The sequence below is a fragment of the Prinia subflava genome, chromosome 6 (assembly GCF_021018805.1).
Source record: "Prinia subflava isolate CZ2003 ecotype Zambia chromosome 6, Cam_Psub_1.2, whole genome shotgun sequence".
Lineage (NCBI taxonomy): Eukaryota > Metazoa > Chordata > Aves > Passeriformes > Cisticolidae > Prinia > Prinia subflava.
This window is the reverse complement of record NC_086252.1, coordinates 9,460,237-9,479,717: the sequence shown is the minus strand read 5'-3', so window position 1 is coordinate 9,479,717 and position 19,481 is coordinate 9,460,237.

The window sequence follows — 19,481 nt, the reverse complement described above, 5'->3', positions numbered from 1 at the left end:
TCAGGGTCTACAGGCATCACAGCGACCTGCATACCTTGTATTACAGAGTGGATAAGCTGAACAAAGCATGGAATTAAGCAAGGTAAAAACAACAGTCCAGTCAATGAACACAATATTATAAATACTATTTTCTTCCACCAAGCCCCCCCTCCAAACAACTGGTCTCACCATGGAGCTGAAGGATAGAATTCTATTGTTGAACAGGCATTTGTTTGTTACTTAAATATCCTTTTGGGTTTTGTGGCTACCACCGATTTTAGAGAAATTTGTGGTATACATTTTCCTGCAAGGGGTTTCCCCTACCTTTGTCCCAAAAGCTTTGCCTTTCTTGGCTATGCATTCCTGGCCTATTACTACATTTGTCAATACTTATCCTTCTGTCCGTTCTTCAGGTTTTGTAATTCCTGTTCGCTTCTACTTTAAAATTTGTGCTACTTCTAACCCTTCTCCTCTCTAAGGCTATTGCCCTGTCATTTGGGTCCCACCACAAATCCAGCACTTGGAAATATTTAATTCTATTACAATTCATTGCATTACATCCATAAACAAATTCTCCAAAAGTGGAAAGGTCTAACTCTGGCAGCTGTTTCTTTAATTTCTCATACAAATTTGGGGAAGCAACTTTAGATTCAGAGTGGGTTTTCAACCCTTCTACTGCTTTCTGCACTAAATTCTCCCTATATTGAACTCCTCCCCCATCAGTGTATCCCCACATACTTGCTTTGGTAAAGCATATATATTCTTCTCTTCTTGGACATGTCTGGTAATTACAGCCAGCTCCTCCTCTTGCTCTTAAATTCCTTTACATCCAAAACTCCCTTGCTCTTCACAAACACTTAACTGACTTTCATCATAACCACCTTTGTTTATATGGGTGTGACCAACAAAGGATACCGTTGTGACTCCTCTCCATTTCACTGACTGGTGACATGGGTGACAATTGTCAATTGCCGTGGCAGTGCTTACACACATGATCAGGTATATAATGAGAGGTCCAGTATGACATGCCTTTCCACCCCTCCAACCTATTGGGTTGCTGCCAACAGTTGGAATTTTCATCTTCTTGGTGGCAAAGGTAGAGGTCAATCTGGTCTTGCCCTCTATTTATTCTTACCTGAGAATTGTTGGCAGGCCCACTGAAGCTCTGTGCCACTCCTTTACTTTACTTCAGTATCTGTCTGGTATCCAATTGTTGTAATCACACTCAATTCTTTCGAATTTTGCTTTTGCTTCTTCCTGCAGATCAATCCCAGCCCGTGTCCTGTGCAGCTAGGTCCCCCACCAATCCTTATCACCTACTTTAATGTATCCTTTCTCTACTGCAGCCCTTAGTGTTCTATCTGTCTCTTTCTCTATCTCATCCCTACAACTCCAGCAAAGGGTACTAGGGATCCTTGCCCGCACCAAGTTTGTATACCACAATTTCTGACACTCAGTGCACTTGAAACAACCCCAGGGAAAACATTTACAGTTTAGGTTAGGACATTTCACTTTCCTTGGAAGGTTTTGATTCTGAAACCTCAGGTACAAGAGTTTCTGAAACATGCATCAATCCTTTTTAAGTCTTATTTTCAGTTCTCTAGGAGCAGATGAGATGTTCCACTGAAGCTCGGCCGGTGCCTCTGTTGGTGGTCCCACTGGTCCTTTAATCGTGATGTGTGGGTCCAGCCTTTCTCTGCAGTCTGGATGGCTGTATCAGTGGTTAAGGGGTTAAATATGGGCCTTCCCATTTAGAAGATAAGGTCTCCTCTTTGCAGCTTTTAACCAGCACTCAATCACTTGGTTTTATTTTATGTATGCCAAATCCTAGAGGGGTAGATTGAGCCAATATTCCTTTTTCTCTCAACTCTAATACATGTTGTCTAATTGTTTCGATATATTTTCTGAATAGTCATATCTTTAACTATTACTGATGTTTGGGGTATCTCTTGGGAATATGGCATTCCATAAAGCATTTCGTATGCTGATAGCCCAGTATCTGCATTAGGAAGTGTTCTTATATTAAGCAATGCTAAAGGTAAACATTTTACCCAGGACATTCTGGTTTCAATCATTAATTTGGTTAAATGCTGTTTTATAGTTTGGTCCTTCTTTTCTCCCTCCCAGAGCTCTGAGGGAGCCAAGGGGGTATGGTGTTCTCAGGAAATACCCATGGCTTGTGTTACCCCTTTGATGACACTAGAGGTAAAATGGGAGCCTTGATCAGAATCAATGGCTCGAATAACCCCAAATCAGGGAATAATTTGTTCTAGTAGTATTTTAATTACAAATTTGGCCGTGGCCCTTACAGCTGGGTAAGCTTCTACCCAGCGAATTAGTTGATCTACTACTACTAACAGATACTTCCACTTACTGACTTTTGGAAGCTCAGCATAATCCACCTGAACTCTTTCAAGAGGTTCATAGGCTATTTTCTTACTGCCCCCCCTCGTTGAAGTTTGCCTCATTACCTTTTTGTTGACTCTCTGACAAGTAACACGCCTTTGTGTTACTTGCTTTGCTATTTCAAAAAAATCCCAATACACCCATTATATTTTAAAAAAAATGATCACACAAGGCTCTGGTTCTTCAATGACTATGCTGATGTAATTGGCTCAAAATCTTTTGTGCATAGGCTTTGGACAAAATTTCCCACCTATCTAAGAGTACTCCTTTTCTTTGTTCTTTCTTAGTATCTAATTTCTTTATAGCTTCTTGGGAGCTATAAAATTTTTTTGGACTTCTCTTTGAACTTTTGTTATAATATTCAACTGAATTGTTTCTTTCAATTCAAAAGCTGCCTCTTTTTGCAGCTTGGTCAGCTATGTTATTTCCTCTTGCTAAATAGCTTGTGTTTCTTTGGTGACCTTTTACATGTGTAACAGCTATTTTTTTCTGGTCTTTTTAATGATACAAGCACTTTAAGTATTAATTCTTGATAGATCAACCATTTTCTTTGGGTATTGATCAAACTTCTCTCTTTCCAAATCTTCCTAAAAGTATGTACAATTCTAAAAGTATACTTTGTATAAACAGTCTCCACTTTGTCTTTTAACAGTTCTAAAGCCTGGTATAACGCATATAACTCCCGGGCTTGTGCGGGCCAGCTGGAACGTAACCTTTTCTTTCTACTATCAACATGTTTCCTCCCTTTACAATTGCATATCCTGACCTCTGCTTCCTTTCTAATACTTTGGAGGAGCTATTGATGAAATATTTCTCCCCTTCAAATAATTTTTTTTTTTTTTTTTTCAGTTAAATCTGGTCTTACTTTAGTTTGTAATTCAATTAACTCTACAAAATCATGAATCTGTTCTCCAGTTAACTTCTGATATAAAAATTTTGCTTTTTGACTATACTTTTTTTATCTACTGCCTACAATACTTTAATAGCCTTACCAGCTGTCTTATCTCTCCCTTTGTTCTGGGAGAAGGTAAGGCAAGTATGCCCGATACTCATTCAGGGTCCAGTTTCTTTGTTCTTTTACTTAACTAATGACCCAAATACTTCATTTCTGCTTCTACAATTGCAACTTGGACATTGAAGCTTTCAAACCCTTTTTCTCTAAGAAGTGTAATAGCTTAATCGTGGCTTCTCTTGGGCCCCAGGAACTGATCTAGTTTATCAGACATCCCCATTTCCTTTTTAAGGGCTCTCACATCCCCAGTGTTCAGTGGTACTGATACATATCTAATAGCTGTCCTCCCCTTCCCCCCCTTGGTATCTTGCTATCAGTACCTTCCTTAATGGATACAACTGGTCCCTTTTGCTCTCATCATCACTGTCCTTGCGCCTTTCTGCCCGAACTGTCTCCCTGCTTCTATGTGCAGGTGGTGAATCTGGAGGACGAGGCAGAGCCACAGGGGCTTGAGGTGCAAGCGGTGCCATAGGGGCTTGAGGTGCTGGGGGTGCTGGATTAGGTACCTCTGGTGGGGCAGCTGGTTGTGGTAGATAAGGGGGGAGGTTGTGTAAGTGGCCTCATGGATTCTTCTCCTTTTTTGGTTTTTAAAGCATACAGGGGAGAAGGCCAGGACTTCTGCTATAAAGCAGCATAATCGCTCTCTTGGTTAATTGGATCCTTTTTATTTACACAGGCATTCAGGGCCTGACAGATCCACTCCTCAGATGACCTGTACATTGGCCAGTACAAATTATCAGGTCGTGTCATTTCTTTAGTCCATTCCATCATACAGTATTTTATCATTTTCTCTTTACTTTTTCCTTTCCTGGATTTACATTCATCCTAAAATTTTAACATTAACCCCAGGGGACTGTCCTGTGGTAAAAAGCTCCCTCCTTTCCCAGTACCTTTAGTACTGCTATTTTCCTGTTGGTTTATACCAACCCCTGGGTCCTTGCCTTGGCATTGACCCACCCTAAGAAACGGGTATTCCCTCACTTGCCTCGACCACACTCTTTCTGACTTCAGTAATGAAAGGCCTTCCTATTTTCTCACTTGTCTAGGATTTCTTTAATAAAAAGTCCCTTCAACCAATACCGCTTCCCGCCTCTGATTTACTGTAAAGAAATCCCCCCCAGCTATTGCCGCATCTCGCCCCCGACCTTTTTATATGAAAGAATTCCCTTTACCAACACTCGCTTTGTTCCTTCACCTGCCGCTCCCCTCGCGGAGACACGGAACCGAGGTTAGAAGAACTCCACAATCACTTCGTGGTCAGACCACGTCTCACACACACACCACTCACACTCTCACACGTGTGTACCCGTTCTTAGCCCACCTAACCAAGCGATACTTACAGCCTCCTTTTCTCGCCTGGGTCTCTGTGCACGAGTTATTACAGGTGAATTTCACTGCAGCTTTATCCGGGAGCTCAAAATCCTTTGCTCACAATTTACCTTGAGGATCTCCTTCTCCCTGAAAGATTCCCCAGTCACTCAGGGCCACCTGAGGCAAAAGCCTGCAAGGTGGGGCGCCTCCCTGAGATCAGGGGCCTCCCTCAATGGATTGGAGATGCCCGCATTCTCCACCAAATTGTTAAAAATAAGACGCTTGACACGGCCAATATATCAAGCAGCAATTTAATAATTAATTAATTAACATGGTAAAGTGTGAGCAAAGAGGCAGCGCTGGGTACAGTGGTAGGGGTTTTCCCTTCCAACTGCACACCCATTGCTGGATTTGATGGCATTTTATACATATTCATAAGCTTTCTCAGCAGTTTCCATTTCTAGTTTTAACGTCACAATTCAATACCTAACAGCCATAAATCTATAGATTGTCCTGTATAATTCTATGGACCATTGTGATCTATTCTGATATTTCAATACTCCAGGATGTACTTCCAGGATACGTTTTCCAGGTGGTGGGATCTGGCTTCCAGATGTGGGGGTCCCATCTCTATTTTCAAGTCCATCAATTTCCAAATGCTGATGTCCAGTTTCCTTCTCCAGGAGTCATAAATCAGTGAGCTGAAGTCATATCTTCATGTCCAGGATGTTTTCCCACCTTATGTGAGGCCTGAGCCCCCTCCTTTTTCCTTCTTTTGTCTAAAAGAAAACCTTTTTGCACTCTAAAACTACAGTTTAAAATTCTTTAATACAAAGCAATCTTCTAAAGTTATAATTAAAGGACACTAATTGCAGAATAGCTTGAGACTTATAATAGATAATTGCAAGCAAAAGATTTATTCAAAAACTTCCTTCCATACTTTCCTCAGCTGTTTATTAGAACTCATCTTTATAACTGTCCCATGGCTGTGTTCCATCACTATGATTACACAGATTTTCTTTATTTCCCTGACACGAAACATAACTTTGTATTTCACAGAGGGACGCTGTGGCGCTGAGGGTAACTGTTTCCGTCTGCCTGAGGGAGCTTTGTGAGATTTTGGGTGGCCGTGTGGTGTTTAGGAGTCCCATGTGGGGGTCCCTGAGGGGTTTGGTTCAGCTGGCCTCATGATGGTTGGAGGCCCTGTGGGATTAGGGGTCCCTGTGGGGTTTGGTTCAGCTGGCCTCATGAAGGTTGGAGGCCCTGTGGGATTAGGGGTTCCTGTGGGGTTTGGTTCAGCTGGCCTCATGAGGCTTGGAGGCCCTGTGGGATTAGGGGCCCTGTGCACCAGCCTTGAGTGGATTGGCACTGTGTGGGTTTGGTGTTAGGCTGCTGCAGGTGCTGACAGAGGGCCAGCCCAAGGAGAATGTGCTAAGTCCTGTTCCCCCCCAGCAGCATTTCCTCACTTGGGGTGGGACCCAGCCTGGATTGGGGGACAGGGGCTCTGCCTTGCTGTACCTTGCTGAGCTGCTGCATCTCACCTGTGTTGACTGAGCTACATGGAGAGGTTAGGTCCCCATTTCTCTTAGGCCTGAGCAGTGCTTTTCCTCTAAGTGCAGCATAACTGTGCTGCCGGGGGTCTCCTTGCTGTGGCTGTGGGCAGTGTGTCCCTGCGCACCCTCCGTGTACAATGTACTTTGTGCTGCCAGGTAGCACTAATTAGGCTAACATGTGTTCCTCAGTCCAGGCCTTGCTGCTTGCTGTAACGCTGTGCCCAGCTCCCTTTCCTCTGAGCCTGTGGCCCTGAGATGAGCTGTGATGTCCCTGCTTAAGGTGTGGCTTGCTGAGGTGTGTGGCAGGTGCAGCTCTGGGGCTCCCCAGCACTGCAGCCTTGCACGTGTGTCTGTCAGGGAAGTGCAAAGGGATGCGGCTGAGCTTGAAGCTCTTGCTGGCTTGTCGAGGTCTAGGTGCACTGACACTGCCCCTCGTAGGAGCTGAGTCCATCTGGGTGGGTTTAGGATTTCCCCTAAACCCTAATGCTCTCAGCATTTACATATTGGTGCCTGCGAACACCCTGAGAATACATTAGGCTGCTGCATTCGTGCCTGTGACAGTTGTATTATATAAGGGATTCTGCTTTTCTGTCCATATGTTCATTCTTTATTACAACCAGTAAAATTAGACCTCAAAGAAAAAAAGTAAATTACTTCATATGGTGAGAAACAAGCGTAAAAGAGGGAATCGCAATTATGTTTGCTTTCAGTTCTTCTTTCACTCAGCTGTTGCTTGTTTAGTGGATTTCAATCATGTAAACACTGCCTTGCATTCAAGGCAGGGAGATGGACTGCAGTTTTAGTATTCAGAGAGGCAGCTGTAGCATCAGCAAATAATAATGTGAAGTCTTCTGCTTAAGGCCAAATTCACATCCCTGTATTATGGTCTTCCCTTCCATTTGCAGGTCAAAGCAGTATTCACTGCCCTCCTTCCCTCAGGCACAGTTCAGTATTAACTCCAGCTTAAAGCACAGCATTTCAGCTTCAGAGTCTTTCTTTGATTCCTCACATTAGTTTTTTCCCCTGATCACTTAAAGACAAAGATGGTTCTCCCAAATTATCCTGGCTGTTCTCTTCACCGCCCTGCCAAGGAGTTATGTGTCAGTATGTTATTTTCTAATTGGACATGGTCTCCCAGGCTTTGATACACCTCTTGGTGCCCAGGATGGACCCAGAAATCTGGGCTGCAGCTGTCACTCAGAGCCCAAGTAAGAGATTCATCCTCAGTAACCTGCCCGTGCAGAATGGGGAATGAAAGAAGGAAGTGAGCTCGAGAGGAAAGCTGCTCCTGTGTTCTTGCAGTCCCAGTCACTTTGGGCTGTTTGGGAGTGGTGGGCCTGTTTGTTTGCTTTGTCTGAAAAGGGTCCTGCTGTGTTCTCTGAAACAAAAATCAACAGCTATTAAAGCAGAACACATCTAGAGAGGAATTTAGTGTGGATGCAGCTATGAGAGCACAGAGAAAATGGTGGAAAGCAATCTCCAGTAGTCTTCCTGGCAGTCCTGTCACAGCCCCAGAGAAATCTGTCTCTGAAGTGACTTGCAATCAGTGGTTGAATAGATGTCCCCAAATCTTTCTACCTGTGAGAAGACTAAAGGGTGTAATATTTTCTGCTCCACAACATTCTCTAAAAGACAAATCCTTACTAAATTTAAGCAACATAAGGATGCTGACTGTTGGTGAGCCCAACTGGACTGGTCTCATATCTGTGGATTACATGAATGAAATGGATGTTTCACATCCTTGAAGAAAACCTGAGCATGCCTGGGCATCTGCTCCCTGCTCATTCCAGTGAGGATATGAACCCAAAATCTCTGACAGATGTTACAGCTGCTTGTGTGCCCCGTGGCATCCTGCCTGAGGGCATACTGAAACATTTTCCAGAGAGGAGCTGTCCCTGGCTGCAGCCATCCATCTAAACCCGCCCACAGCGCATCCCCGTGCCCCGTGTGAGCAGTGTAGAGGCAGGCTTGCAAGTGGCCTTTCTGAAATGGTGGTTTGCCCTCTGCCCCCCTGTTCTGAGCAAACCATTTCCATAAAATGGAATTCCACACCCACCCCTGCACAGCCTCCTCTCAGGGTCACACCAGCCCCACACAGCGGGCTCGTGCGGGGAGCCAGATGGGCTTGGCACGGTAACCCCTAATAGCAAACGTGGGGGTTGCTTGTTCTCCTTTGCAGTGAGCAAGGGTAGAGTGTCCTTCACAGCCTTGTCAGCTAGAAAAAGGAATTTGAGAGGCTGAGTGGAGGTGCTCCACAGAGCATGGTCATCCTCAGGGTGTGTGAGAAGGTCCTGGAAAAATGTACTGGCAAAGGACTTGGGTGATGGGAGGGGTTTCATCTGCTTCATCCTGCCCAAGGATGTCTCAGCAGAACTACTGCATCACAAGATTTTTGTGGACATTTAAGAGGTGTAATCCAAGTTGTGGCATTGATCTCCCCATGTCTGCTTTGCTTTGTTTCTTCTTGGTGTTGGCTTCTTTGTGTTGCTGTTTCAGACAGCACAAAGCAAGGAGCTTCCCAGCTGTATTCATTAGCCTCTCTCACACATTATTTATTCAGCAGCAGCATAGCTAAAGATACTATATACTTAGGATTGATGTCCAAAGTGTCCTAGGACATATAAAAGATCAACATCAAAGATGCCCTTTTCTTCATTTTAAATAACAATTTTGAATATCAGATGTTGTTTCTGCCATGGTGCTATGTATAAACTAGAGATAACACTAGAAACTTTGCTGTTCTTTAATACTAGAGCCACAGCTCCCCATATTCCATCTCAGTAAAGATGCAAAGCTACATCAAGAAATTGAAGACTTAACGCTCTTCTGAAGGTAAGTAGCTTGGCTTTGGAAGGTGAGGCAAATGTTATATCTCAGCATTATGAGTGGATTTTTTTCCTTATAGAGGGATATCCAGGAGAAGGGAAATGCACCTTACTTTACTGTATATTTTCCATTTTACCGATGGCATTGGTTGTTTTTCTTTTAGCAGCTTGTACGAAGAGCTCAAAGGCTAAGTATTGGTCCCAGAATTTGACCTGTTCTAGTTGATTCTATTGTTAATATTTCTGGGGAGCAGAGCTCACCTGTATCCTGTCTGTATTTATTGAGGCCAGGTTATTAAGCCAAGCAATCAGTACAGAGAATTCTGGCTCCATGCACAAACACAGTGGGGAGCTCTGAGCTAGTGGTTCTCATTCAGATCTCAGAGCTGTAGTACGTACTTCTGTGAAAACACTGCTTACAAGGCAAAAGAAAATAAAATTAAAATAGGAAGGGAAAAGTGCACAAAACTGGGATGCTGTTACATGTATCTGTGGCTCACCTGCATCTCACATACTGTGTTATGTCCTGATCTCATCCCAAACCAGACAGCAGAACTAGGAACAGGAGGTACAAGTACAGAACTAGTAAGGCCAAAAAAGAGATCATCAGCTGTGTGGAGTGACTTAGGTGCAAGGACTGAGTAGCTAGGCCGGGACAATTCAGGCTGGAGAAGAGGTATCTGGAAAGGGCTGTAGTGGATGTCTGTAGAGTCTTGAACAGTGTCACGAGTACGACAGGGCAGGGTGACCCCTGGCTCTCAGAGCGAGCAGGCATCAAGGGCAGCAGCTTTCAGAGGTGAGGATCATGCGTGGAGTTGCTCTGTGCCAGGCTGTCAGGCACACACAGCTGTGCCTGTGCACGGGAGGTGCTGAGCCCCCACTCCGGAGGTTTGGCGCCTGTGCTGGGGCTGCTGGGGCTGTGTTCCCCAGCACACCGCTGAGCATCCCGCACAGCCCGGCCCCCGGGGGGCTTTCTCTGGGCTGCCGTGCCTGGTGCCGTGTGTTTTGCTGTATGGCATGTGAGCCTGGCACAGCAACTAACAGCCGAACAGCTTTGTAGCAACCTGTCCTCACGTCGGCAGCAGCAGCAGCAGCATCCCACTGAAACTACCAACACATCCTGGATGGAGTGTGGTGGCTGTGGCCGATCTTTCAGCGCTCAGCCACTAGATGCCTCTGTCCCCCAAGGAAGGAGCCGCAGGAGCCGCAGGTGCCTCAGCCTGGCTCGCCGGGAGGGCACCCGTGCCCTGCTCGGTGCGGGACGGCAGCGGCTGTGGCTGTGTGAGCAGCGGGAGCAGTGGTGCTGCACGTAGCAATCCTCTGTGGCATTTGATCGTTTTCTTCTCCTTGTGCACCGTAAGATATCGATATGCCCCAAGGCAGCGGGAATCCATCCTATTTTAGCAAATGAAAGAGAGAAATTGGACAGCAGACCTGATTGAGGTGCTCAGTAGGGGCTACATAAGGTTAGGAGCAAAGAAAACCAGTCAGCAAACTGCTATAAAGAACTTTGTTTTGGTGATGAGGTAGTTTGAAAGACAGAGGATTAACTTTTCTCTTAGAAAAGCAAGCTGCTGTGCCGAGCCTTTGGAAAGGGCTCATCCCAGCCGGCACAGGGCCAGCACAGCTGCCTGTCACAGCCACGAGCCGTGCTGGCCCTGCCAGGACTCAACATCGCTCTTTCTGCTCTGGAAGTGACATCTCTTGGTGGGTCACTGCCTGGGACAGAGCTGGCTGTGTGTCAGAGAGCTTCCTGCCCTTCTGGCATTTGAGGTGTTTTGCCCTGGTTTTGGTTTCAGAAGGGCTTTTTAAAGCTTAGCCATTCGGGATTGAAAATATTTTTCCAGCTCGTAACGTTGCTCAAAGCACAAGGGCAGTTTCTTCACTGCATTCTCAGCCTTGTGGCTTCCTACCTTCCATATGCATTATTATGGGTACATGAAGGGAGAGGATGAGGGAATGCATAATACATTTCCAGTGTGGTGAGCTTGAAAGCTGACGGCTGTCAGAACATAAAGAGTTTATAATTCCTTATTTTTCTTGGATGATTTTTAGTTGTTGTTTATTTGCCCTTTGGAGAAACCTAAAAGGGGTGCATTGTGACTTCTCCTGGGGGATGCAAGCAATGAAAAGATGAAATTTAATCTCAGTTCCCCACATGATCCTTTGCAAATTTGGGAAGACTACGTGTTAGCCAACTGGCAGTATGGATGGAAATGTAGTTAGGGACCTTTACTAGAGAGGACTGGCTATCAAAATGGGTGCTGTCCCAACAAAAGAAACATCATAGCTTGAAACAGATCTATTTGTGTTTTTAGCTGCATCTCTTGGAACCCATTTCCCTGGAAAAAAAGCAGAACTGACAAGAGAAGGCAGTCTGAATGGCCCCAGCTGAAGCCATGCTCATGGCTGACACTGGGCTAATGCTTAATAGATCTCATATTTCTTCCACAATATTTATTTTTCCCTCTGGGTTCTTGCTACTGAAGCAGCAGCTTTTCCTGCCTCTCCCACCCAGTTACTAACTCTTCTTGTGCCTGTGAAATTACAGTCCATCTGCTGCAGGAGGCTGATAATGAGAGGATGGTGGTAAACAGAAAACTGGAGGCATTCACCATGTGTCAACACTGCTGTTCTACCTGCTGGATTGCACAGGTAAATGTTTCAGGGTCAGAGTCTGATGAAAAAAACCTGTATTGGCCAGGGTAAAGTGGTAATGGTCAGGAGAGGAGGAGGGCTATGGCAAAGCCAGAAATTTGTATGGATAAAGGCTTTAAGCTCCACAGGAATCAACACAATAAAAAGTTTGAGTCTTTTTCAAAGCTTTTTCCAAAGTCATGGCTCGAGACCAATTTCTTCTGCTGCTGATGCTGGAAATCAGACCCAAGCTGCCCAAAATGAGCATCTGAACTCTTCAAAGCACACTCCTGAGTGTGCCATGGCTGCAGGGGATTGTTAGGGGCAGAAGGGAAGGAGAGAGAGAATTCAGCTCTCTGGAAATGCTGATGTTCAATGTGATTGCAGGGGTGTGTGACTGGCTGACACTGTGGCTGGAAGAGGAAAGAAGTAACACTTGTATTCTTGGGGTCCGTGTCCCTACAATGTTTCCAGTCACCCTTCTTACCAGCTGATATTTGCTTTCCACTATACCAGTATTTTATATTTTTCAAGCCGTATTTCCCAGCTCAAGTCTGAAATGACAAACTGAAGCTCTTCTTGACCACATATGGCCTTATAAATCAACTCCTCATCTTTGCTGGGGCCTCCTAAGCACACGCTGCTGCTGAGATCTCTGTGATTAGGGTAAGGAAAGGAGAACTTCCCAGCAGCACTTAGCTCTTGTGGATTTTTGGCTGTTTTTTTGTCACACCCCTTGGACTGGATGTGGTTGTTCATGGTTGTTTTGGTTACAGTGGATTGCAATGTGATGGAATCCATAGGAAGTAGAAATAAATGAATTGATTTTTGTTTATGTATGGCAGTGGATAAAGATGGAAAAGTGAGTATTTAAGTTACTTTAATCAGTACAGGAAAGTGAACAAGCTACCTTTGGACTACTCTGCTTTACAATTTGATTTCTTGTTTTACTAAAATCTGATGCAATTATAACCACATCTGTTCACGAAGTAAACTATCTGAAAACTAAACCCGTTTTAGTTTTATGTGTTTATGACTCTTAGTTGAAGTAGGCTTAAACCCCCCACATATATTAGATATATTCAGGCCCCAGCTTTGACTGTTGTGGGGCTAAGTCAAATCCACAGATGTGTGTTTTGGGTGTTTTTTTCTGATAGTACTGTACCATGTTGACACTCCTTACTCTGGCAGTGCAAGGAAAGGAGCTTGATCCAGGAATTTCAGAGTGCAGTTGTCAGAGTATTACCCAGACAGGCTTTTTGGTGTTTCCAGCTCTGGGGTTAGTTCCTGTGCTCTTTGAGGTGGAGGTCTAGCATGCTTAGAGGAAGAACGAAAAGCATCTTGTGTTCCCTTGGCCTTTCCAGTGTGAACTGGAGTTTCCTAGTTTTCTTCAGTGGTCACTGCGTTGTCTTTCCTGAAGCTGAAAGAGCCAAAACTGTTCACTATTTGAGATCCTGTCTTCTTCAAATGGATGAAGAATTAGGACCTGCTGCCTTGCGATGTAGAGTGATTCCATGATCCCATGGGTTGGTTGACTTAAATCTTGCTGAACGTTTTCAGGTGTCAGAGTGAAATATTCTCAGAATATCCTCAGGGGAAGGATAGCCTAGCTGCATCTCAAGCCTCAGCACTGGTCCCACTCACATGTCAGCCAGTGCTTTGTACCCTCTTCTAAGATGTGCAATGAGAGCCCTCAGTCAAAAGCACAAATTCTCTTTGAGCCAGCAGGTCATTATGGGGAGGAGACAGTCCCTAGGGATTTTGTTAAGGAAAATGCTGTGTTTGTTAAACATTTGGTTTGCATTAACCCCATGCTCCTGTACAGGCTGGGAAGCAGCTCTGCAGGGAAGGGCCCGAGCATCCTGGTGAACACTGAGCTGTCCTTGAGGCAGCAGTGCATCCCTGTGGCCAGGAAGGAATCCTGGGGTGCATTAGCAGGAGCACTGCCCGCAGGCTGAGAGGTGATCCTGCCCTTCTGCTCAGCCCTGGTGAGACACATCCAGAGACTCCAGCTCTCAGCTTCTTGGTACAGGAGGGACAGGGAACTCCTGGAGTGTCCAGAGGAGGCTGTGGAGGTGAAGAAGGTCCTGGAGCATCTCCTGGACAAGGAAAGGCTGAGTGAGCTGGGGCTGCTCAGCCTCAGGAGCAGACACAGACAGGAGGGCCCTCCTCCCTGTCTGTCCCTGTGTGCAGGGAGGGGCAGAGCGGGACCAGGCTCTGCTCTGGGGGCCCAGCAATGGCACACGAGGAACAGACAGGGACTGAGGGTCAGGAATTCCTGCACAGGAAGAAGGACTTTCAAACAGTTACCAGAGAGGGTGTGGAGCCTCCCTCACTGGGGATATTCCAGAGGCATCACAATCCTGTGCCCTGTGCTCTGGGTTGGCCCTGATTGGGCAGGAAGGTTGGACCAGAGGAGCCAGCATGGTCCGCTCCAGCCTGACCCATCCTGGGATTCTGTGTACTGCCAGGTATAAAACTTTATCCAGTGTCTGCATCCCCACGGAGCATGATAAAGCTCCCTTGCTGTTACAGCAATGCTGTCTGGATAGACCATGCTGGAGTTCTGAAGTTGAAGTCCTGAATGCTTACCTGGCATCATCAATTACTTCTTCAAACCTCATTGCTCTCCAGCCCTAAAAATGGTTTTAGTCAGCCAAAATCATATCCCTTCCCTAATGGCATTACAGATCCACATAGCAAGAGTTTGCTGTGCTGTTTAAAGAGAGATCTGCATCCTCATGTATCTGCCTCAAGCATATCTGTGTGTAAATTAAAGAAAATGCTTCAGTGCATAGCCCTGTGTGCAACAGTCAGAGATTTTTATCTTTTCTCTCCAGGGTATCCACAGGAAGAAAAAAAAAAAAAGTAGGAGTGAGGAAAAGATCAAGACAAACAAATTTTGCAAATCCTTCCAATCTGGAGCAGCAGGCGTGAAAAAACAAGGAAAATGCTGATTGATCACAGATGCTGTATATAAGGTGAGAGGCCAAGGCCACATGATGTAACTCCTATGAAATGTTAACTCTCCCACCAACACCGGGGACAGCTAGCACTGCACGGGTCCTGAAGGGTGAGAAACTGGACTGGAGAGATAAGTTGTGTATATCCTTTCCAAAGGGTAAATATATTTATACCAGAGGGATGATTAATTCACTTTTCTTCTCAGGAAATTAGGGAAGAAGCTTTCTGTTTCTTCTCATATAGCATACTTCAGTTGGAAGGGACCTGCAAGGATCAGCCAGTCCAACTGCAGGGCTGGCCAGAACTTAGAGTGTGATGTTAAGGGCATTGTCCAAGTGCCTTTTAAACACTGACAGGCTTGGGGCATCAACCACCTCTGGGGAGCCTGTTCCAGTGCTTGACCACCCTCTCAATAAAGAAAGGCAAGTCTGAATCTCCCCAGATGCAGCTTTGAGCCTGTCCTGTCACTGGGTGTGGCATCTGTTGTGGTACAAGAGATTTGAGGGCATATTATTAAGAGAGTATTTCTTTCTCAAATAAGGCTGGGAGAGGACCTACCCAGATACTCGAGGTACAAGCCCATAAGCTAATCATTGAGGATGTGCTACACCTTTCAGTGGAGCTGCTTTTTTTCCTTAAACGAGGCAGCTCTAGGCCTGGCCCACTAGACAGCAGATGACAACAAGCCTGTTTGAGCTGGGTGTTGTTGTAGTCCAGGCAGTAGGCAGCTGTCCTAGCAGTGGCAGTTCCTGTGAATCACACTTCGGAACGCCTGGCTGTGGGTACCTTTTGTTCTAGGAAATAGAAATGTCTGTAACACACATTTCTGTTGTGCTTGTCCCTTCTGATGGGTGCTTTCTCTCTCTGCTTATTTCCTGATTTCCCTTCTGGGTTTCCCTGGTCATAGAGCCAAGATCACAGATCACAGAGTTATGTGAGATGGGTCTCAAGATGCTCACCGTACATGCCCATCAAGAAGGCCGGACCAAGTGGTCCGTTCCAGGTCCAAATGTCCATGAACATGATTCAGGCATAGAATTCTTCATTTTAGTGAAATTACACATAACTGGGGAAAGGATGACGATCAAGTCAAAGAAAAAAGAAGTGCCCAATGAACACTGCATGTGCCTGTGCAAATGCACACATACAGTTATATGCATAAATTAGCAGCTTGGGGACAGTGTATGTTGTAGCTTCCATCCTAGATAAAAGCCTCTTTATAGTATGATCAATGGCAAGTTGATTTTGTTTTTTCTTTGATACACCAAACACACATTAGTCACAGGTATGATAACCTAGCACACATTCATCCATGACAGGGCTGCTGCAGAAGGAATCTTGAGCAAATGTAGCCAATCTTGCATTGTAAGATCACGTTATTTTTCGACTTTGTAAAAAATGTGTGGGATGGGGGAGGCTGGATTTGTGCAGATCTTTTTGTAAAGCCAGTTTGGCCTTTTTAATAACCCACAGTAACAGGCCAGTGAAATGTGTGTGCCTCTGGAATCACAGGGGAAAAAGAATACCCGCCAACCCTGGCCCCCATTTGTGAAAATGTCTTTTTGGGAAATGTCAGGGAGTGAGAAACATTGCTCCCTCCAAACATCTCCCAACAAATGGAGTTCAACTCCAGCCTGGAGTCAGCCACTGCAGACACCCTGTGGATGTTTCTGAGCCTCCTGGGGCCCGTGTCCCTCGGGTGCACCCCCGTGGCAGTGAGAGCTGTGTCCCAGGCGTGGCTCCGGGAGCAGACTGCGCTTTGGGTCACCCTGATCACCCTCCAGCACCCTCCCTGCCACCCCGGGGTTCTGCTGGCTGTGACTCCGGGAGCAGACTGCACTTTGGGCCACCCTGATCACCCTCCCTGCCACCCTGGGGTTCTGCTGGCTGTGGCTCCAGGAGGAGACTGCACTTTGGGTCACCCTGATCACCCTCCCTGCCACCCCGGGGTTCTGCTGACTGAGCCTTTCTCAAACTGACCTGCTGGAGTCATGGCAGTCTTTTCCAGACACTGCAAGGCTTTTCTCTGTTCCTTCCACGTCAGCTGATGGAAGAGGAGCTGCTAATCTCAGCAGCAATGAAATTTGACCCGTTCTCAAGGTGTTGATTCTGTTTCTCTTGCTGAAGATAAGGGCCTTATCTTTGTCAAGTTTGGGTGAAGCATGGGCTCTGTATCCCAGACACAGGAGTGCACCCTGGGCTGCTCAAGCCTTAATAAAAAGTGTAATCTCCTTGAAAATAGTTTTTCTCTAATGTGGGAATAGTTATTGTCAAGCAATTTCCAAATTTCCTTTATTCATCTAAAGGCTGTCTTGTTTTTTGCTTAAAGACAAAATGTGGAAAAGAAGGGAGATGTCAAGTTAGGCAATTCAGAATTAGCAAGAAATTTGCTGTTTTTTAGAAAGCTCTTTGTGCTGGTTTGAGATTTTCAATGATGTTATATTATTTTTCCTTACAAAACGAAGCCTTTATTAGCTTTTTAAACTATCATATAGGATGTTAATTGAAACTTTCACAGGGCCTGTTGAGTGACTGTGAACGCTTTTGTATCCTGAATTCCTGTGGGATTTGCTAGCACCCCTGGATACTTTAGTTGTTTCCTTTCATTTTATCAAACTGAATAGGGCATGAGGATCTGCTTCCAGAGCAAACTATTTACCTCACAAAACTGAACTGCTCTTAGCTGTCAGCTAGACTGAAGTAATGTTTTTGAAGGAAAATGACACGGCATCTCAGTTTGATTCTGATGCTTTTTGACATTTCAATTAAAATATCAAAATGAAACTCTTCACTTATTGTGCTAACTGAAATTTGCTTTTAGGTTTGTGTTTAAAAAAAAACCCAAACAGAAGGATATTTTTAATTTAAAAGAGGAAAAGTAGTATCTCTCTAAAAAAAAGTGTTCTGTGGTAGTGAAAATAACTACTTGCAGTACTTAATAAAATCAGATTTTGAGCAATTCAATTTATAACATTTCTTTATACATTTTTGTTTGTTTGGACTCCCAAACAAAAAGTGACATTCAATCAGAATTAGGAAGTTTTGAGTTACAGGTACTCTGTTTTCCATCCGTAACTGTGAATGTATCCATGTTTTCTTCAGGCTGGGCCTTTGTCAGCCAAAGATCATGAGGAGGACAGCCTGAATTTTGGAATTTTGTTTCTCAGGGTCTCACTAACATAAAGTTTGCATGTCCTGTTGAAAGCACCTTGTGGTTTTGATGAAGTTACATGGGCTCAGGGCTCAGGTTTGTGTGTTCTCCTCTACCCAGAAACACTTGTTTTCTGCAAATGAGGACTGCAAGACTGGGACTCAGGAATAAGGTTTAAATTAAAACCAGGTTTATATTGGTTTTCATACGGATTATTGCCTTCTGCAGGAAATAGTAAAGGTTTGGTAGGATTCTTGCTATTTCTGGATGAGGGGCAGTCACAAACTGAGCTTGTGTGGGCTGGGGGTGGCCTCTGTCTGTGAGGAGTGCTCAGGGGAAAGCAGCTCTCAGGAGTGGAGTGTGGTGGGCTGGAGTCACCCCAGGGAGCTGGAGACTGTTACTGATGCACTGAAACTGTGAAGGAAGCAAAGAGCAAAAAGCCAGATCTTAGGGGGAGAAAGGACTTGGGGCTTGAGCACTTTGTATGTCAGGAAGGCACTGAGTTGGGTGGAAAACAAGCTGCAAGCAAGAGTACAGTGGGCAGCTAGGAACAGTCCAGCTTTAGTTATGTTCTGGCCTCCTCACTTGGAATTGTTTCCATCTAAAAAAAAAAAAAATCTGAGTTTATATTGAATCATTCCTGGCACAATCATGTGAGTTAGTAAGATTGAATCAAAAAGCAGCACCTGAATCTGAAGATCTGCTAAGAACCTCTCCCGTTAAAATTTAAAAGACCCTTTTTTCCAGATCTCCTCTAAAACAGAACAAACTGTGGAAAAACCCCCATGTTCTGGCTGTGGCTTAAACAACAGAATTTAGGAGAGCTGAGGGGTAAGACCTGTACTTGGTTCTTATTCCTTTCACTTTGTCTCTATACACACAGGTGAAGATCATCCTTAGTTTTGAAATTCTCACCTTGTGTTGCTTTGCCATTTTCTAAACACTATAGGAATAAGGTTTATTCCTAAACACTTTGCTTCAAATATTGGCTCAAAGCAGCTTTGTCTCCTGCAGCAATCCAAGAGGACTGGGTGATGGGGAATGTCTGGATGCTGTTGGTTCATTTGCATGTGAACAAGAGAACTTTGTTCATTCCACCCCTACATAAAAAGTAAGTTGTTGTCTCTGGGGTGATGGGGGTTGATCAAAAATTGCTACCTACTTCTGCAGTGATCTCACTTGATAAACAGCTGATCAGGAAATACATGGGAAATCTCAATATTTTTCAGGTGCCTTCAAAACCCTTCATTGTAAGTTCCTTGGTAAGCAAGTGGATCTTGCCTTGAAATAGAAGAGAAGGTTTCAAAGTCATTTTGAGGGATTTTGTGTGAGCTGCAGAGGTGGAGGAGAATATTTGTCTTCTTGCCAGCTGTGGCAGAGAATTGCAGTTTTGTTGGAACATTCAACTCTTCTGCTTTTCCAGTCAATGTTTTTCAAATGTAACTTAGTGGAGACAAGACAGGACGGTCAGAAATCAGGCACAATCTGATATATGGCAGGAGAGACTTCCAAAAGCATCTGAGGGACACATGGAGGGATAAAGCTTTTCTCTGATCTCACCCCTAAGGAGTAGGGTCCAATCAATTCATGTGGGCTGCTTGCTACACTTGTCCCAATCCAGGGGAGGCTTATGCCACTTGAAG